The sequence below is a fragment of the Schistocerca americana genome, unplaced genomic scaffold (genome assembly GCF_021461395.2).
Source record: "Schistocerca americana isolate TAMUIC-IGC-003095 unplaced genomic scaffold, iqSchAmer2.1 HiC_scaffold_315, whole genome shotgun sequence".
In the NCBI taxonomy this organism is placed as follows: domain Eukaryota; kingdom Metazoa; phylum Arthropoda; class Insecta; order Orthoptera; family Acrididae; genus Schistocerca; species Schistocerca americana.
In genome coordinates, this window is record NW_025726033.1 from 82,501 (window position 1) to 99,533 (window position 17,033).

The 17,033-nt window shown below is 53.0% G+C and overlaps 4 non-coding genes and 3 pseudogenes across 4 annotated transcripts; all 7 read left to right on the plus strand.

Moving 5' to 3' along the window:
• The first annotated feature begins 5,537 nt into the window (after positions 1-5,537).
• Positions 5,538-5,711, plus strand: LOC124579885 (annotated as a pseudogene).
• A 744-nt stretch (positions 5,712-6,455) lies between these two features.
• On the plus strand, positions 6,456-6,648 carry LOC124579892. The gene has a single exon (XR_006973034.1). It is a non-coding gene; the product is annotated as a U2 spliceosomal RNA (small nuclear RNA).
• Positions 6,649-7,391: 743 nt separating this feature from the next.
• Positions 7,392-7,584, plus strand: LOC124579904. Its single transcript, XR_006973042.1, has one exon. It is a non-coding gene; the product is annotated as a U2 spliceosomal RNA (small nuclear RNA).
• A 6,124-nt stretch (positions 7,585-13,708) lies between these two features.
• LOC124579883 lies at positions 13,709-13,912 on the plus strand (annotated as a pseudogene).
• A 745-nt stretch (positions 13,913-14,657) lies between these two features.
• Positions 14,658-14,850, plus strand: LOC124579864. The gene has a single exon (XR_006973015.1). It is a non-coding gene; the product is annotated as a U2 spliceosomal RNA (small nuclear RNA).
• Positions 14,851-15,624: 774 nt separating this feature from the next.
• Positions 15,625-15,868, plus strand: LOC124579881 (annotated as a pseudogene).
• A 743-nt stretch (positions 15,869-16,611) lies between these two features.
• On the plus strand, positions 16,612-16,804 carry LOC124579912. Its single transcript, XR_006973043.1, has one exon. It is a non-coding gene; the product is annotated as a U2 spliceosomal RNA (small nuclear RNA).
• Positions 16,805-17,033: the final 229 nt, after the last annotated feature.

Consider the following 17,033-nt stretch of genomic DNA (forward strand, 5'->3'; position numbering starts at 1 on the left):
GCTTTTGCGATGTTTTCGACGGTCGCCTGTTGCCATATCGGCCCGTACCACCGTTTGTCACTCCCACAAGTGGAGCGCACACGCTGCAAGCATTTAGGCCCTTCCACTGCGGTTTTTCCTTATCGCTTCTCGGCCTTTTGGCTAAGAAGCACCCCGCGGTCGGAGCGGTCCGTTGTGCTCTGTAGCGGGTCGCGAGTCGCGTTTCGTGGTCGTTTCGTTTGTTCTTGGTTTTTCCAGCGTTGATATTTTTGCGGTGAATATGTCGAACCGGTCGAACAGTATTCAATGCGTATTCGACAGAGCAGCGAGACGGCCTACGGCCTTTGAAATACAGGAATGGATATTTGGTGATCTGAAAGTACCGGAAAATGACGTCGACACCTTTCAACTGGATTTTGTCTTATTCTCGTTATTCGTGAAATTTCTCGACCAGGAGAAATACGAAAAGTATGGCCTGGCACTCGCGGGCGAACATCCGTTCCGCTACTTCGATGGAACTGTCGGAACAGTGCATATAGTGCCATCTGGCTTTGGGATACGGACTGTGCGGGTATTTAACGTACCCCCTGAGTGTCCCAATGACGTAATCGGCCGTGTCCTGTCGCGGTATGGCACGGTGCTCAGCATCACGAATGAGAAGTGGGGCAGTGCCTACCGTTTCCAGGGCAACAGCGGCGTTCGTAGTGTCCGCATGGACCTCCGCCAGCACATCCCGTCGTATATCAATGTTGCGAGTACCAGGGCCCAGGTCACCTATATTGGGCAACCGCAGACTTGCTCCCTTTGTCAATCGACGGAGCATCTCCGCGTGGACTGCCCGCGCCGGCGTCCTGTGCAACTGCCGCGGGAACGCACTGCTGGTACCGACCTTGTGCCTCTCCTCAGCGAGGTAGTGGCGGGCGCTGCCCACCGTCCCGCTGAGCGACCTGACGTGTCCCCCCCGCCAGAAGCAGCGCAACCGGCACCCCGTGCACCGGCTGACATACCCGTCCCGGACCAGACGCCCGTTGTGGCGGTACCGCCGGCGGCGTCTGATGTGCCTGCTACGGCGAGTGATGTGGTCGCTGTAGAACAGATGGAGGTCGTTCTTCCTACCCCGCCCCTCCCGGCAGATGACGCTAAGTCCCCCCGCCGTCGTCATCGACGCAAGAAGGCGAACCCGGACCAGCCGGCGGAGGAAGCGGACGGTTTACGTCCCCCTGAGAGCGGCAGTGAGGCTGACTCTCAGGCCTCCTCAGTTTCCCGCTCTGTTTCCGCTGACCGCTCGGGCGGTATGCGGCAAACTGCTCGGCAACTAGAGGCTCTTATCTGTTCCTCGCGAGATCGGGGAGCGATCCCTGCAAAACGGAAACATGACCAGGGTAGCGACCAGCCCATGCAGCGTACTCGCACCCTTTCACATCCTACTGTGTCCGACCCGTCTGCGCCGCCTGGCTTAGACTATCCTGCCGATGGGGGAGGCCTGAACTGGGCTGACGACGAGGGCGATGACATGCGTGATTGAGTGGGTCTTTCCCCACATGAGCTGCTTGGTATTTGTTTCTCACATCCGGGGTGATATCGCTGGGTTCTGGTGTGGATGTTTCCACACCTGCTTCCCTACGGCCGTGACCCTATCTGCCGTTGTCTCCTCTGTGTTGCTCTCCCATGCCTGCCTTTGACCGTCCGCCGGGAGCCCTCTCCCTTTTAACGATCAATATCAATTCCATCTCCAACCCGGTCAAACTTCGATCTCTAAAGGACTTTCTCCGCCTTGGTGCGTTTGATGTGGTCTTTCTCCAGGAGGTTTGTGCCCCTTTTCTATCTGACCTTGCTGGTTATGAGGCACTGTATAACATCGACCCTGACGCCCGGCGGGGTACTGCTTTGCTCTACCGCTCAGAGTTTACTCCATCCCACGTTACCACGCTACCCAACGGTCGCGTTCTTGCATGTATCCTTCAAGTTGTCCTTTTTCTAAATGTCTATGCTCCTTCCGGTGCTAACCACAGGCATGACAGAACAACACTTTTTCAGTCTGATCTCCCCCCTTTCTTAGCAGCTCGTCGCCCTATCGTCTTTGGCGGAGACTTCAACTGTGTGGTTGCCGAAGTTGATCAGGTCCCGACGCCTATGCGGTGTGAAGCGCTCGCTTCACTCCTTCAGGCGGCTGACCTTACTGACACGTGGCGCCACTTCCATCCCGCCTACACGCAATTTACCCACATCTATCCCACTGGAGCCAGCCGTATTGATCGTGTTTATGTCTCGGCTGATTTGACTCCCGCCCTTTGTGCCGTCCAAGTCATACCCGTGGCCTTTAGTGACCACTGTGCGTACTTGTGTTCCTTGCGTATCGCGGGTCCCGTCCCGGTTCCTCGTGGCACCTCTTGGAAGATGAATACCCTTCATCTATCCCTGCCCGAACTTCGTGCTCTCGTCACGAAAACGTGGCAGGATTGTCTCGTGGACACTTCCCGGTACCCTACCACGGTGGTTTGGTGGCTCCGCTGTGCGAAGCCCCGGCTGCGACGTGTTATCCGGCAATATAGTCGCGACGTCGCCCACTGGAAACGTAGCACGTTGGCCTTCTATCAGCAGTGTCTCACTGACGCCCTGACTCTTCCTGCTGATAGGTACGATCAGCTCCACATGCGCCTCAACAAAATTAAGGCGCAAATCCTTCGCTTCTCTCGGGAGAAAGCCGATGGTATGGTGGTGCGGTGTCGTTCTGCATCCCTGATTGAAGGCGAGGAGCCATCCATTTATCACCTTGCCTCTGAACGAACTCGTGCCAAGAAGAACACCATTCTGCGCCTTAAGACAGACGATGGTGCGCGTATCACGGACAACCGTGACGTCCTCCAACACCTGACGGACCATTTCACGCACCTCTTCCAGGATGTTGAGGTCGACGTCGCCGCCCAACGTGCACTTGTCAGTGGGGTGCCAACTTCTTTGGATCGTCATGACCGCGGCTCTTTAACCGAGCCCCTGACACTCGCTGACCTCACATCTGTCCTCCGTGCCTGTCCGGGACGCAAGTCACCTGGCCCCGACGGTCTCCCTTATGAGTTCTACCAACAATTTTGGGACCTGCTCGGCGACCGTTTCTGCAAAATGTGCGAGGAGATTTTTGCTGGATGCGACTTACCCGCCGACTTTTTATCTGGACGTATTGCCCTTATTCCAAAGGTGACTGGTCACTGTCGAGCTCAAGACCTGCGTCCTATCACTGTCCTTAACACTGACTATAAGTTGGTGGCACGATGCGTGGCCTCTCGTCTCAAACAGGCGATGACTAAGGTTCTTTGCCCCACTCAATCCTGTGGCGTTTCGCGTCGGAACATCTTCACCGCCGCTTCCCTGTACCGCGATGTTGTCTTCCTCACCGCTGACACTCGCACTCCGGCTGCCATTCTTTCCTTGGACTTCGCCGGTGCCTTTGACAGGGTCTCGCACCCTTACCTGCTGGGCGTTATGTCGCGGATGGGTTTTGGGGAGCGCTTCATACGCATCATCCGGCACTTCTTGGATGGGGCGAATTCCACTATCGTGGTGAACGGTTGCCGGTCGCGCCCCATTCCCATCAGGCGGTCAGTTCGACAGGGGTGTCCCTTGTCGATGTATTTGTTTGCCTTAGCGCTGGACCCCTTGCTGCGTGACATTGGCCGGTTGGTCGACGGTGTCGCTCTCCCAGGCGTCACCTTCCGCTGTGCAGCCTACGCCGATGACGTTGGTGTGTTCGTTGCTAACGCCAGGGACATCGATTCCGTTCGCCGCGTTCTCGACATTTATGAACGGGCCTCCGGTGCTCAGTTAAATCCCAACAAGACCGTGTTGCTTCCGCTAGGGCCACGATCATTGACCGTCGAACGCCCCTGGTACCGCGTTGTGGGGGAACAGCGTATCTTGGGTCTTGAGGTGACTGCCTGTCCGCAGCGTATGTTAACCCTCACGTGGCGGCGGCTTCTCACACGCATCAGGGGCCTTTGCGTGAGCCACGCTGATCGACGGCTCGACCTCCATCAACGCATCCAGCTGATTAATGGTTATCTCCTCTCACGGGCATGGTATGTCGCCCAACTCCTTACGCTGCCGAAGCAGATCGGCCGAGCCATCTCGCAAGCAGTATACTGGCTCTTGTGGCGGCATGCGCTGTTCAAGGTTGATGCGCTGACCTGTACGTTGCCGAAGGCCGATGGCGGCCTCGGCCTCATTGAATTTTCCCGGAAATGTGCGGCCCTTCTGATACACCGTGTCACCGCTTTGCGCGAAGCCGACCCCGGTGGGACTACAGCGGTCCTCTTCGACCGTTATCGTCCACACTCGGCGCGTGCACCGGTCTGTTTGACGCATATTCCGTTCCGGCTGACGACGGTCAGAGACTATTACTTCCACCGCAGTTATGTCCTCCCAGTGGCCACTGACAAGGCAAGCACGTCGAAGCGCCTTTACCAGGCACTCCTAGGCCAGCCCACGCCACATAAATTAGAGGACAGACGACCGTCGGTCATCTGGCGCCAAGTTTGGGCTAATATTAACAACTCAGCCCTTCCCACCGCAGTTTCGGCGCTATGGTACCGTGTAGTCAACAATTTAATCCCCACTAACCATCGCCTGGCGGCCATCCGCCTACGACCCTCGGCTGCTTGCGGCCGCTGTGGTGACGTTGACACCAGGGAGCATCGCCTCCTCTGCCCCCACGTCACAGAAGTGTGGGCCCTTGCACGTGTGCTCATAGCGCTGATCGGTGGGACGACGCCAGCAAATGTGTCCACCGACTGGTTCCTTACACCTGATCTTCAAACACAACCCCGACCAAGACGTAACGCAATGGTGTGGCTCTTGGGCCACACCATTTTCACGATCTACGACCTTTCCCTCGCCGATGCTGTCTCTTTCATGGACTACCTGTGGAGCCAGCATCGCGTGGCGGAATCTGCTCGAAACTATACGACCACTTTTGCCCGGTATTTGAAAGTTGCAATGATCCATGGATATCAAACGGTGTTCCAGGTTGCCTAGGGCGCCTTGTCCAGGCATTGCCTAGGATTGCCCCTGGTTTTTTTTGCACCAATCTCTGACTTGACTCACCCCAGATTCGCAATTGGAACAATTATTGCAAAAACTTTATTGGAAAAATAGGAATCACGCAATCAATCTTAGAAGCTTATTCCTTAGTTAATTCTCTAGGCGATGGGATTATCTCGCCAGTTTCATTTTCACTTGTGTGTGCTGCCGTCCCTGTTTTTAATTTCCTTTCATTTCTATCTTTCTTTCTTTCTTCCTTTTTGGTCTCAACTCACTATTTCTTCACACCTGCAGAGCGAGGTGTCTTTCTGAGTCAAGTGTCGTCGCCCATTGCGGCATAGCAGAATATGCCCCTCACTTTTAATTTCGTTCCTGGCAACAAGTCTTGCTACTCAATGCACCCTGTGCGTGCTGCGTCGACACTCTAGGATGGCGGCATTTTTGGAGAGGACAAGGTAGGGCTGTAGGGGAGGAAGGAGGCCCAAAAAAAAAAAAAAAAAAAAAAAAGAAAAAAAAAAACAAAAATAAAAAAAAAAGTGTAGTATCTGTTCTTATCAGCTTAATATCTGATACGTCCTGCATCGCAGGACCAGAATATTAAACTCATTTTTGGCTCATGACGGAGTGCTAGGGGCTTGCTCCACCTCTGTCGCGGGTTGGCCCGGCATTGCAGTACCGCCGGGATCGGCCCACCTAAAATTAATTAAAACACAGACTGAAATGAGTTAATATTCTGCAGTGATCAGATATTCCGCTGGTAGCAAAACTTGTTGTAGTTGTCGATTTGCCCAGTAGTTAGCTGCTTACACACCACGATTTCTTGTAATTAATTTAACATTATCTTACGTAATTTATTTATTTATTTTTTTTTTTTTTTTTTTGCGGTTAGCTGGACCGCTCTTGCAGCCGCATTACACTAGGCTGGTTATTTATGTGGGCACAGAAGGGTGCCTTCGGATGCCTCGTTGGCGTCACATATGGTCCGGCCACAGATAATTTTAATTAAATTTTTTGGAGTTATATCCTTAGCTCCTCGCGAACGTCGTCGTCGTCGCCGCACGCACGCAGAATGCGTGTGCACACACACACGTATGCAGTAGGCGGTGGACGATGCAAGCACTCGGCTAGGTGTAGCTCGCGCCAGCCTCGCGCCGATGTAGCTCGCGCCGCCCTGGAGCTGCTGTGGGGCGGACTCACGGCTTCTCCACTGCCCTGGCAGCTAGCGGCGTACAGATGGGAGTCGCAGTTTACTCTTGGACATGGAGGGTAGTACTGGGCTGTTGACGAGTGCTCTCGTGAATTGTCGATCCTTCCTGTTCTTGCTTTTGCGATGTTTTCGACGGTCGCCTGTTGCCATATCGGCCCGTACCACCGTTTGTCACTCCCACAAGTGGAGCGCACACGCTGCAAGCATTTAGGCCCTTCCACTGCGGTTTTTCCTTATCGCTTCTCGGCCTTTTGGCTAAGATCAAAGTGTAGTATCTGTTCTTATCAGCTTAATATCTGATACGTCCTGCATCGCAGGACCAGAATATTAAACTCATTTTTGGCTCATGACGGAGTGCTAGGGGCTTGCTCCACCTCTGTCGCGGGTTGGCCCGGCATTGCAGTACCGCCGGGATCGGCCCACCTAAAATTAATTAAAACACAGACTGAAATGAGTTAATATTCTGCAGTGATCAGATATTCCGCTGGTAGCAAAACTTGTTGTAGTTGTCGATTTGCCCAGTAGTTAGCTGCTTACACACCACGATTTCTTGTAATTAATTTAACATTATCTTACGTAATTTATTTATTTATTTTTTTTTTTTTTTTTTGCGGTTAGCTGGACCGCTCTTGCAGCCGCATTACACTAGGCTGGTTATTTATGTGGGCACAGAAGGGTGCCTTCGGATGCCTCGTTGGCGTCACATATGGTCCGGCCACAGATAATTTTAATTAAATTTTTTGGAGTTATATCCTTAGCTCCTCGCGAACGTCGTCGTCGTCGCCGCACGCACGCAGAATGCGTGTGCACACACACACGTATGCAGTAGGCGGTGGACGATGCAAGCACTCGGCTAGGTGTAGCTCGCGCCAGCCTCGCGCCGATGTAGCTCGCGCCGCCCTGGAGCTGCTGTGGGGCGGACTCACGGCTTCTCCACTGCCCTGGCAGCTAGCGGCGTACAGATGGGAGTCGCAGTTTACTCTTGGACATGGAGGGTAGTACTGGGCTGTTGACGAGTGCTCTCGTGAATTGTCGATCCTTCCTGTTCTTGCTTTTGCGATGTTTTCGACGGTCGCCTGTTGCCATATCGGCCCGTACCACCGTTTGTCACTCCCACAAGTGGAGCGCACACGCTGCAAGCATTTAGGCCCTTCCACTGCGGTTTTTCCTTATCGCTTCTCGGCCTTTTGGCTAAGATCAAAGTGTAGTATCTGTTCTTATCAGCTTAATATCTGATACGTCCTGCATCGCAGGACCAGAATATTAAACTCATTTTTGGCTCATGACGGAGTGCTAGGGGCTTGCTCCACCTCTGTCGCGGGTTGGCCCGGCATTGCAGTACCGCCGGGATCGGCCCACCTAAAATTAATTAAAACACAGACTGAAATGAGTTAATATTCTGCAGTGATCAGATATTCCGCTGGTAGCAAAACTTGTTGTAGTTGTCGATTTGCCCAGTAGTTAGCTGCTTACACACCACGATTTCTTGTAATTAATTTAACATTATCTTACGTAATTTATTTATTTATTTTTTTTTTTTTTTTTTTGCGGTTAGCTGGACCGCTCTTGCAGCCGCATTACACTAGGCTGGTTATTTATGTGGGCACAGAAGGGTGCCTTCGGATGCCTCGTTGGCGTCACATATGGTCCGGCCACAGATAATTTTAATTAAATTTTTTGGAGTTATATCCTTAGCTCCTCGCGAACGTCGTCGTCGTCGCCGCACGCACGCAGAATGCGTGTGCAGACACACGTATGCAGTAGGCGGTGGACGATGCAAGCACTCGGCTAGGTGTAGCTCGCGCCAGCCTCGCGCCGATGTTGCTCGCGCCGGCCTGGAGCTGCTGTAGGGCGGACTCACGGCTTCTCCACTGCCCTGGCAGCTAGCGGCGTTCAGATGGGAGTTGCAGTTTACTCTTGGACATGGAGGGTAGTACTGGGCTGTTGACGAGTGCTCTCGTGAATTGTCGATCCTTCCTGTTCTTGCTTTTGCGATGTTTTCGACGGTCGCCTGTTGCCATATCGGCCCGTACCACCGTTTGTCACTCCCACAAGTGGAGCGCACACGCTGCAAGCATTTAGGCCCTTCCACTGCGGTTTTTCCTTATCGCTTCTCGGCCTTTTGGCTAAGAAGCACCCCGCGGTCGGAGCGGTCCGTTGTGCTCTGTAGCGGGTCGCGAGTCGCGTTTCGTGGTCGTTTCGTTTGTTCTTGGTTTTTCCAGCGTTGATATTTTTGCGGTGAATATGTCGAACCGGTCGAACAGTATTCAATGCGTATTCGACAGAGCAGCGAGACGGCCTACGGCCTTTGAAATACAGGAATGGATATTTGGTGATCTGAAAGTACCGGAAAATGACGTCGACACCTTTCAACTGGATTTTGTCTTATTCTCGTTATTCGTGAAATTTCTCGACCAGGAGAAATACGAAAAGTATGGCCTGGCACTCGCGGGCGAACATCCGTTCCGCTACTTCGATGGAACTGTCGGAACAGTGCATATAGTGCCATCTGGCTTTGGGATACGGACTGTGCGGGTATTTAACGTACCCCCTGAGTGTCCCAATGACGTAATCGGCCGTGTCCTGTCGCGGTATGGCACGGTGCTCAGCATCACGAATGAGAAGTGGGGAAGTGCCTACCGTTTCCAGGGCAACAGCGGCGTTCGTAGTGTCCGCATGGACCTCCGCCAGCACATCCCGTCGTATCTAAATGTTGCGAGTACCAGGGCCCAGGTCACCTATATTGGGCAACCGCAAACTTGCTCCCTTTGTCAATCGACGGAGCATCTCCGCGTGGACTGCCCGCGCCGGCGTCCTGTGCAACTGCCGCGGGAACGCGCTGCTGGTACCGACCTTGTGCCTCTCCTCAGCGAGGTAGTGGCGGGCGCTGCCCACCGTCCCGCTGAGCGACCTGACGTGTCGCCCCCGCCAGAAGCAGTGCAACCGGCACCCAGTGCACCGGCTGACGGACCCGTCCCGGACCAGACGCCCGTTGTGGCGGTACCGCCGGCGGCGTCTGATGTGCCTGCTATGGCGAGTGATGTGGTCGCTGTCGAACAGATGGAGGTCGTTCTTCCTACCCCGCCCATCCCGGCAGATGACGCTAAGTCCCCCCGCCGTCGTCATCGGCGCAAGAAGGCGAACCCGGACCAGCCGGCGGAGGAAGCGGACGGTTTACGTCCTCCTGAGAGCGGCAGTGAGGCTGACTCTCAGGCCTCCTCAGTTTCCCGCTCTGTTTCCGCTGACCGCTCGGGCGGTATGCGGCAAACTGCTCGGCAACTAGAGGCTCTTATCAGTTCCTCGCGAGATCGGGGAGCGATCCCTGCAAAACGGAAACATGACCAGGGTAGCGACCAGCCAATGCAGCGTACTCGCACCCTTTCACATCCTACTGTGTCCGACGCGTCTGCGCCGCCTGGCTTAGACTATCCTGCCGATGGGGGAGGCCTGAACTGGGCTGACGACGAGGGCGATGACATGCGTGATTGAGTGGGTCTTTCCCCACATGAGCTGCTTGGTATTTGTTTCTTACATCCGGGGTGATATCGCTGGGTTCTGGTGTGGATATTTCCACACCTGCTTCCCTACGGCCGTGACCCTATCTGCCGTTGTCTACTCTGTGTTGCTCTCCCATGCCTGCCTTTGACCGTCCGCCGGGAGCCCTCTCCCTTTTAACGATCAATATCAACTCCATCTCCAACCCGGTCAAACTTCGATCTCTGAAGGACTTTCTCCGCCTTGGTGCGTTTGATGTGGTCTTTCTCCAGGAAGTTTGTGCCCCTTTTCTATCTGACCTTGCTGGTTATGAGGCACTGTATAACATCGACCCTGACGCCCGGCGGGGTACAGCTTTGCTCTACCGATCAGAGTTTATTCCATCCCACATTACCACGCTACCCAACGGTCGCGTTCTTGCATGTATCCTTCAAGATGTCCTTTTTCTAAATGTCTATGCTCCTTCCGGTGCTAACCACAGGCATGGCAGAACAACACTTTTTCAGTCTGATCTCCCCCCTTTCTTAGCAGCTCGTCGCCCTATCGTCTTTGGCGGAGACTTCAACTGTGTGGTGGCCGAAGTTGACCAGGTCCCGACGCCTATGCGGTGTGAAGCGCTCGCTTCACTCCTTCGGGCGGCTGACCTTACTGACACATGGCGCCACTTCCATCCCGCCTACACGCAATTTACCCACATCTATCCCACTGGAGCCAGCCGTATTGATCGTGTTTATGTCTCGACTGATTTGACTCCCGCCCTTTGTGCCGTCCAAGTCATACCCGTGGCCTTTAGTGACCACTGTGCGTACTCGTGTTCCTTGCGTATCGCGGGGCCTGCCCCGGTTCCTCGTGGCACCTTTTGGAAGATGAATACCCTTCATCTGTCCCTGCCCGAACTTCGTGCTCTTGTCACGAAAACGTGGCAGGATTGTCTCGTGGACACTTCCCGGTACCCTACCACGGTGGTTTGGTGGCTCCGCTGTGCGAAGCCCCGGCTGCGACGTGTTATCCGGCAATACAGTCGCGACGTCGCCCACTGGAAACGTAGCACGTTGGCCTTCTATCAGCAGTGTCTCACTGACGCCCTGACTCTTCCTGCTGACCGGTATGATCAGCTCCGCATGCGCCTCAACAAAATTAAGGCGCAAATCCTTCGCTTCTCTCGGGAGAAAGCCGACGGTATGGTGGTGCGGTGTCGTTCTGCATCCCTGATTGAAGGCGAGGAGCCATCCCTTTATCACCTAGCCTCTGAACGAACTCGTGCCAAGAAGAACACCATTTTGCGCCTTAAGACAGACGATGGTGCGCGTATCACAGACAACCGCGACGTCCTCCAACACCTGACGGACCATTTCACGCACCTCTTCCAGGATGTTGAGGTCGACGTTGCTGCCCAACGTGCACTTGTCAGTGGGGTGCCAACTTCTTTGGATCGTCATGACCGCGGCTCCTTAACCGAGCCCCTGACACTCGCTGACCTCACATCTGTCCTCCGTGCCTGTCCGGGACGCAAGTCACCTGGCCCCGACGGTCTCCCTTATGAGTTCTACCAACAATTTTGGGACCTGCTCGGCGACCGTTTCTGCACAATGTGCGAGGAGATTTTTGCTGGATGCGACTTACCCGCCGACTTTTTATCTGGACGTATTGCCCTTATTCCAAAGGTGACTGGTCACTGCCGAGCTCAAGACCTGCGTCCTATCACTGTCCTTAACACTGACTATAAGTTGGTGGCACGATGCGTGGCCTCTCGTCTCAAACAGGCGATGACTAAGGTACTTTGCCCCACTCAATCCTGTGGCGTTTCGCGTCGGAACATCTTCACCGCCGCTTCCCTGTACCGCGATGTTGTCTTCCTCACCGCTGACACTCGCACCCCGGCTGCCATTCTTTCCTTGGACTTCGCCGGTGCCTTTGACAGGGTCTCGCACCCTTACCTGCTGGGCGTTATGTCGCGGATGGGTTTTGGGGAGCGCTTCATACGCATCATCCGGAACTTCTTGGATGGGGCGAATTCCACTATCGTGGTGAACGGTTGCCGGTCGCGCCCCATTCCCATCAGACGGTCAGTTCGACAGGGGTGTCCCTTGTCGATGTATTTGTTTGCCTTAGCGCTGGACCCCATGCTGCGTGACATTGGCCGGTTGGTCGACGGTGTCGTTCTCCCGGGCGTCACCTTCCGCTGTGCGGCCTACGCCGATGACGTTGGTGTGTTCGTTGCTAACGCAAGGGACATCGATTCCGTTCGCCGCATTCTCGATGTTTATGAACGGGCCTCCGGTGCTCAGTTAAATCCCAACAAGACTGTGTTACTTCCGCTAGGGCCACGATCTTTGACCGTCGAACGCCCCTGGTACCGAGTTGTAGGGGAACAGCGTATCTTGGGTCTTGAGGTGACTGCCTGTCCGCAGCGTATGTTAACCCTCACGTGGCGGCGGCTTCTCACACGCATCAGGGGCCTTTGCGTGAGCCACGCTGATCGACGGCTCGACCTCCATCAACGCATCCGGCTTATTAATGGTTATCTCCTCTCACGAGCATGGTATGTCGCCCAACTCCTTACGCTGCCGAAGCAGATCGGCCGAGCCATATCCCAAGCAGTATATTGGCTCTTGTGGCGGCATGCGCTGTTCAAGGTTGATGCGCTGACCTGTACGCTGCCGAAGGTCGATGGCGGCCTTGGCCTCATTGACTTTTCCCGGAAATGTGCGGCCCTTCTGCTTCACCGTGTCGCCGCTTTGCGCGACGCCGACCCCGGTGGGACTACAGCGGTCCTCTTCGACCGTTATCGTCCACACTCGGCGCGTGCACCGGTCTGTTTGATGCATATTCCGATCCGGCTGACGACGGTCAGAGACTATTACTTCCACCGCAGTTATGTCCTCGCAGTGGCCACTGACAAGGCACGCACGTCGAAGCGCCTTTACCAGGCACTCCGAGGCCAGCCCAAGCCCCATAAATTAGAGGACAGGCGACCGTCGGTCATCTGGCGCCAAGTTTGGGCTAATATTAACAACTCAGCCCTTCCCACGGCGGTTTCAGCGCTATGGTACCGTGTCGTCAACAATTTAATCTCCACTAACCATCGCCTGGCGGCCATCCGCCTACGGCCCTCGGCTGCTTGCGGCCGCTGTGGTGACGTTGACACCAGGGAGCATCGCCTCCTCTGCCCCCACGTCACAGAAGTGTGGACCCTTGCACGTGTACTCATAGCGCTGATCGGTGGGACGACGCCAGCAAATGTATCCACCGACTGGTTCCTTACACCTGATCTTCAAACACAACCCCGACCAAGGCGTAACGCAATGGTGTGGCTCTTGGGCCACACCATTTTCACGATCTACGACCTTTCCCTCGCCGATGCTGTCTCTTACATGGACTACCTGTGGAGCCAGCATCGCGTGGCGGAATCTGCTCGAAACTATACGACCACTTTTGCCCGGTATTTGAAAGTTGCAATGATCCATGGATACCAAACGGTGTTCCAGGTTGCCTAGGGCACCTTGTCCAGGCATTGCCTGGGCTTGCCCCTGGTTTTTTTGCGCCAATCTTTGACTTGACTCACCCCAGATTCGCAATTGGAACAACTATTGCCATAACTTTATTGGAAAAATAGGAATCACGCAATCAATCTTAGAAGCTTATTCCTTCGTTAATTCTCTGGGCGATGGGATTATCTCGCCAGTTTCATTTACATTTGTGTGTGCTGCCGTCCCTCTTTTTAATTTCCTTTCATTTCCTTTCATTTCTATCTTTCTTTCTTTCTTCCTTTTGGTTCTCAACTCACTATTTCTTCACACCTGCAGAGTGAGGTGTCTTTCTGAGTCAAGTGTCGTCGCCCATTGCGGCATAGCAGAGTATGCCCCTCGCTTTTAATTTCGTTCCTGGCAACAAGTCTTGCTACTCAATGCACCCTGTGCGTGCTGCGTCGACGCCCTAGGATGGCGGCATTTATAAAAAAAAAAAAAAAAAAAAAAAAAAAAAAAGTGTAGTATCTGTTCTTATAAAAAATAAAAAAAAAAAAAAAAAAAAAAAGTGTAGTATCTGTTCTTATCAGCTTAATATCTGATACGTCCTGCATCGCAGGACCAGAATATTAAACTCATTTTTGGCTCATGACGGAGTGCTAGGGGCTTGCTCCACCTCTGTCGCGGGTTGGCCCGGCATTGCAGTACCGCCGGGATCGGCCCACATAAAATTAATTAAAACACAGACTGAAATGGGTTAATATTCTGCAGTGATGAGATATTCCGCTGGTAGCTAAACTTGTCGTAGTTGTCGATGTGCCCAGTAGTTAGCTGCCTACACACCACGATTTCTTGTAATTAATTTAACATTATCTTACGTAATTTATTTATTTATTTTTTTTTTTTTTTTTTTTGCGGTTAGCTGGACCGCTCTTGCAGCCGCATTACACTAGGCTGGTTATTTATGTGGGCACAGAAGGGTGCCTTCGGATGCCTCGTTGGCGTCACATATGGTCCGGCCACAGATAATTTTAATTAAATTTTTTGGAGTTATATCCTTAGCTCCTCGCGAACGTCGTCGTCGTCGCCGCACGCACGCAGAATGCGTGTGCACACACACACGTATGCAGTAGGCGGTGGACGATGCAAGCACTCGGCTAGGTGTAGCTCGCGCCAGCCTCGCGCCGATGTAGCTCGCGCCGCCCTGGAGCTGCTGTGGGGCGGACTCACGGCTTCTCCACTGCCCTGGCAGCTAGCGGCGTACAGATGGGAGTCGCAGTTTACTCTTGGACATGGAGGGTAGTACTGGGCTGTTGACGAGTGCTCTCGTGAATTGTCGATCCTTCCTGTTCTTGCTTTTGCGATGTTTTCGACGGTCGCCTGTTGCCATATCGGCCCGTACCACCGTTTGTCACTCCCACAAGTGGAGCGCACACGCTGCAAGCATTTAGGCCCTTCCACTGCGGTTTTTCCTTATCGCTTCTCGGCCTTTTGGCTAAGATCAAAGTGTAGTATCTGTTCTTATCAGCTTAATATCTGATACGTCCTGCATCGCAGGACCAGAATATTAAACTCATTTTTGGCTCATGACGGAGTGCTAGGGGCTTGCTCCACCTCTGTCGCGGGTTGGCCCGGCATTGCAGTACCGCCGGGATCGGCCCACATAAAATTAATTAAAACACAGACTGAAATGGGTTAATATTCTGCAGTGATGAGATATTCCGCTGGTAGCTAAACTTGTCGTAGTTGTCGATGTGCCCAGTAGTTAGCTGCCTACACACCACGATTTCTTTTAATTAATTTAAGATTATCTCAAGCATTTTTTTTTTTTTTTTTTTTTTTTTTTTTTTTTTTTTTTTTTTTTTTTTTTTTTTTTTTTTTTGCGGTTAGGCGGACCGCTCTTGCAGCCGCATTACACTAGGCTGGTAATTTATCGTGGCCCAGAGCAGTGCCTTCGGATGCGTCATTGGCGTCTCCTATGGTCCGGCCACAGATAATTTTAATTACATTTTTTGGAGTTATATCCTTAGCTCCTCGCGAACGTCGTCGTCGCCGCCGCACGCACGCAGAATGCGTGTGCAGACACACGTATGCAGTAGGCGGTGGACGATGCAAGCACTCGGCTAGGTGTAGCTCGCGCCAGCCTCGCGCCGATGTTGCTCGCGCCGGCCTGGAGCTGCTGTAGGGCGGACTCACGGCTTCTCCACTGCCCTGGCAGCTAGCGGCGTTCAGATGGGAGTTGCAGTTTACTCTTGGACATGGAGGGTAGTACTGGGCTGTTGACGAGTGCTCTCGTGAATTGTCGATCCTTCCTGTTCTTGCTTTTGCGATGTTTTCGACGGTCGCCTGTTGCCATATCGGCCCGTACCACCGTTTTGTCACTCCCACAAGTGGAGCGCACACGCTGCAAGCATTTAGGCCCTTCCACTGCGGTTTTTCCTTATCGCTTCTCGGCCTTTTGGCTAAGATCAAAGTGTAGTATCTGTTCTTATCAGCTTAATATCTGTTAAAAAAAAAAAAAAAAGTGTAGTATCTGTTCTTATCAGCTTAATATCTGATACGTCCTGCATCGCAGGACCAGAATATTAAACTCATTTTTGGCTCATGACGGAGTGCTAGGGGCTTGCTCCACCTCTTTCGCGGGTTGGCCCGGCATTGCAGTACCGCCGGGATCGGCCCACATAAAATTAATTAAAACACAGACTGAAATGGGTTAATATTCTGCAGTGATGAGATATTCCGCTGGTAGCTAAACTTGTCGTAGTTGTCGATGTGCCCAGTAGTTAGCTGCCTACACACCACGATTTCTTGTAATTAATTTAACATTATCTTACGTAATTTATTTATTTATTTTTTTTTTTTTTTTTTGCGGTTAGCTGGACCGCTCTTGCAGCCGCATTACACTAGGCTGGTTATTTATGTGGGCACAGAAGGGTGCCTTCGGATGCCTCGTTGGCGTCACATATGGTCCGGCCACAGATAATTTTAATTAAATTTTTTGGAGTTATATCCTTAGCTCCTCGCGAACGTCGTCGTCGTCGCCGCACGCACGCAGAATGCGTGTGCACACACACACGTATGCAGTAGGCGGTGGACGATGCAAGCACTCGGCTAGGTGTAGCTCGCGCCAGCCTCGCGCCGATGTAGCTCGCGCCGCCCTGGAGCTGCTGTGGGGCGGACTCACGGCTTCTCCACTGCCCTGGCAGCTAGCGGCGTACAGATGGGAGTCGCAGTTTACTCTTGGACATGGAGGGTAGTACTGGGCTGTTGACGAGTGCTCTCGTGAATTGTCGATCCTTCCTGTTCTTGCTTTTGCGATGTTTTCGACGGTCGCCTGTTGCCATATCGGCCCGTACCACCGTTTGTCACTCCCACAAGTGGAGCGCACACGCTGCAAGCATTTAGGCCCTTCCACTGCGGTTTTTCCTTATCGCTTCTCGGCCTTTTGGCTAAGATCAAAGTGTAGTATCTGTTCTTATCAGCTTAATATCTGATACGTCCTGCATCGCAGGACCAGAATATTAAACTCATTTTTGGCTCATGACGGAGTGCTAGGGGCTTGCTCCACCTCTGTCGCGGGTTGGCCCGGCATTGCAGTACCGCCGGGATCGGCCCACCTAAAATTAATTAAAACACAGACTGAAATGAGTTAATATTCTGCAGTGATCAGATATTCCGCTGGTAGCAAAACTTGTTGTAGTTGTCGATTTGCCCAGTAGTTAGCTGCTTACACACCACGATTTCTTGTAATTAATTTAACATTATCTTACGTAATTTATTTATTTATTTTTTTTTTTTTTTTTTGCGGTTAGCTGGACCGCTCTTGCAGCCGCATTACACTAGGCTGGTTA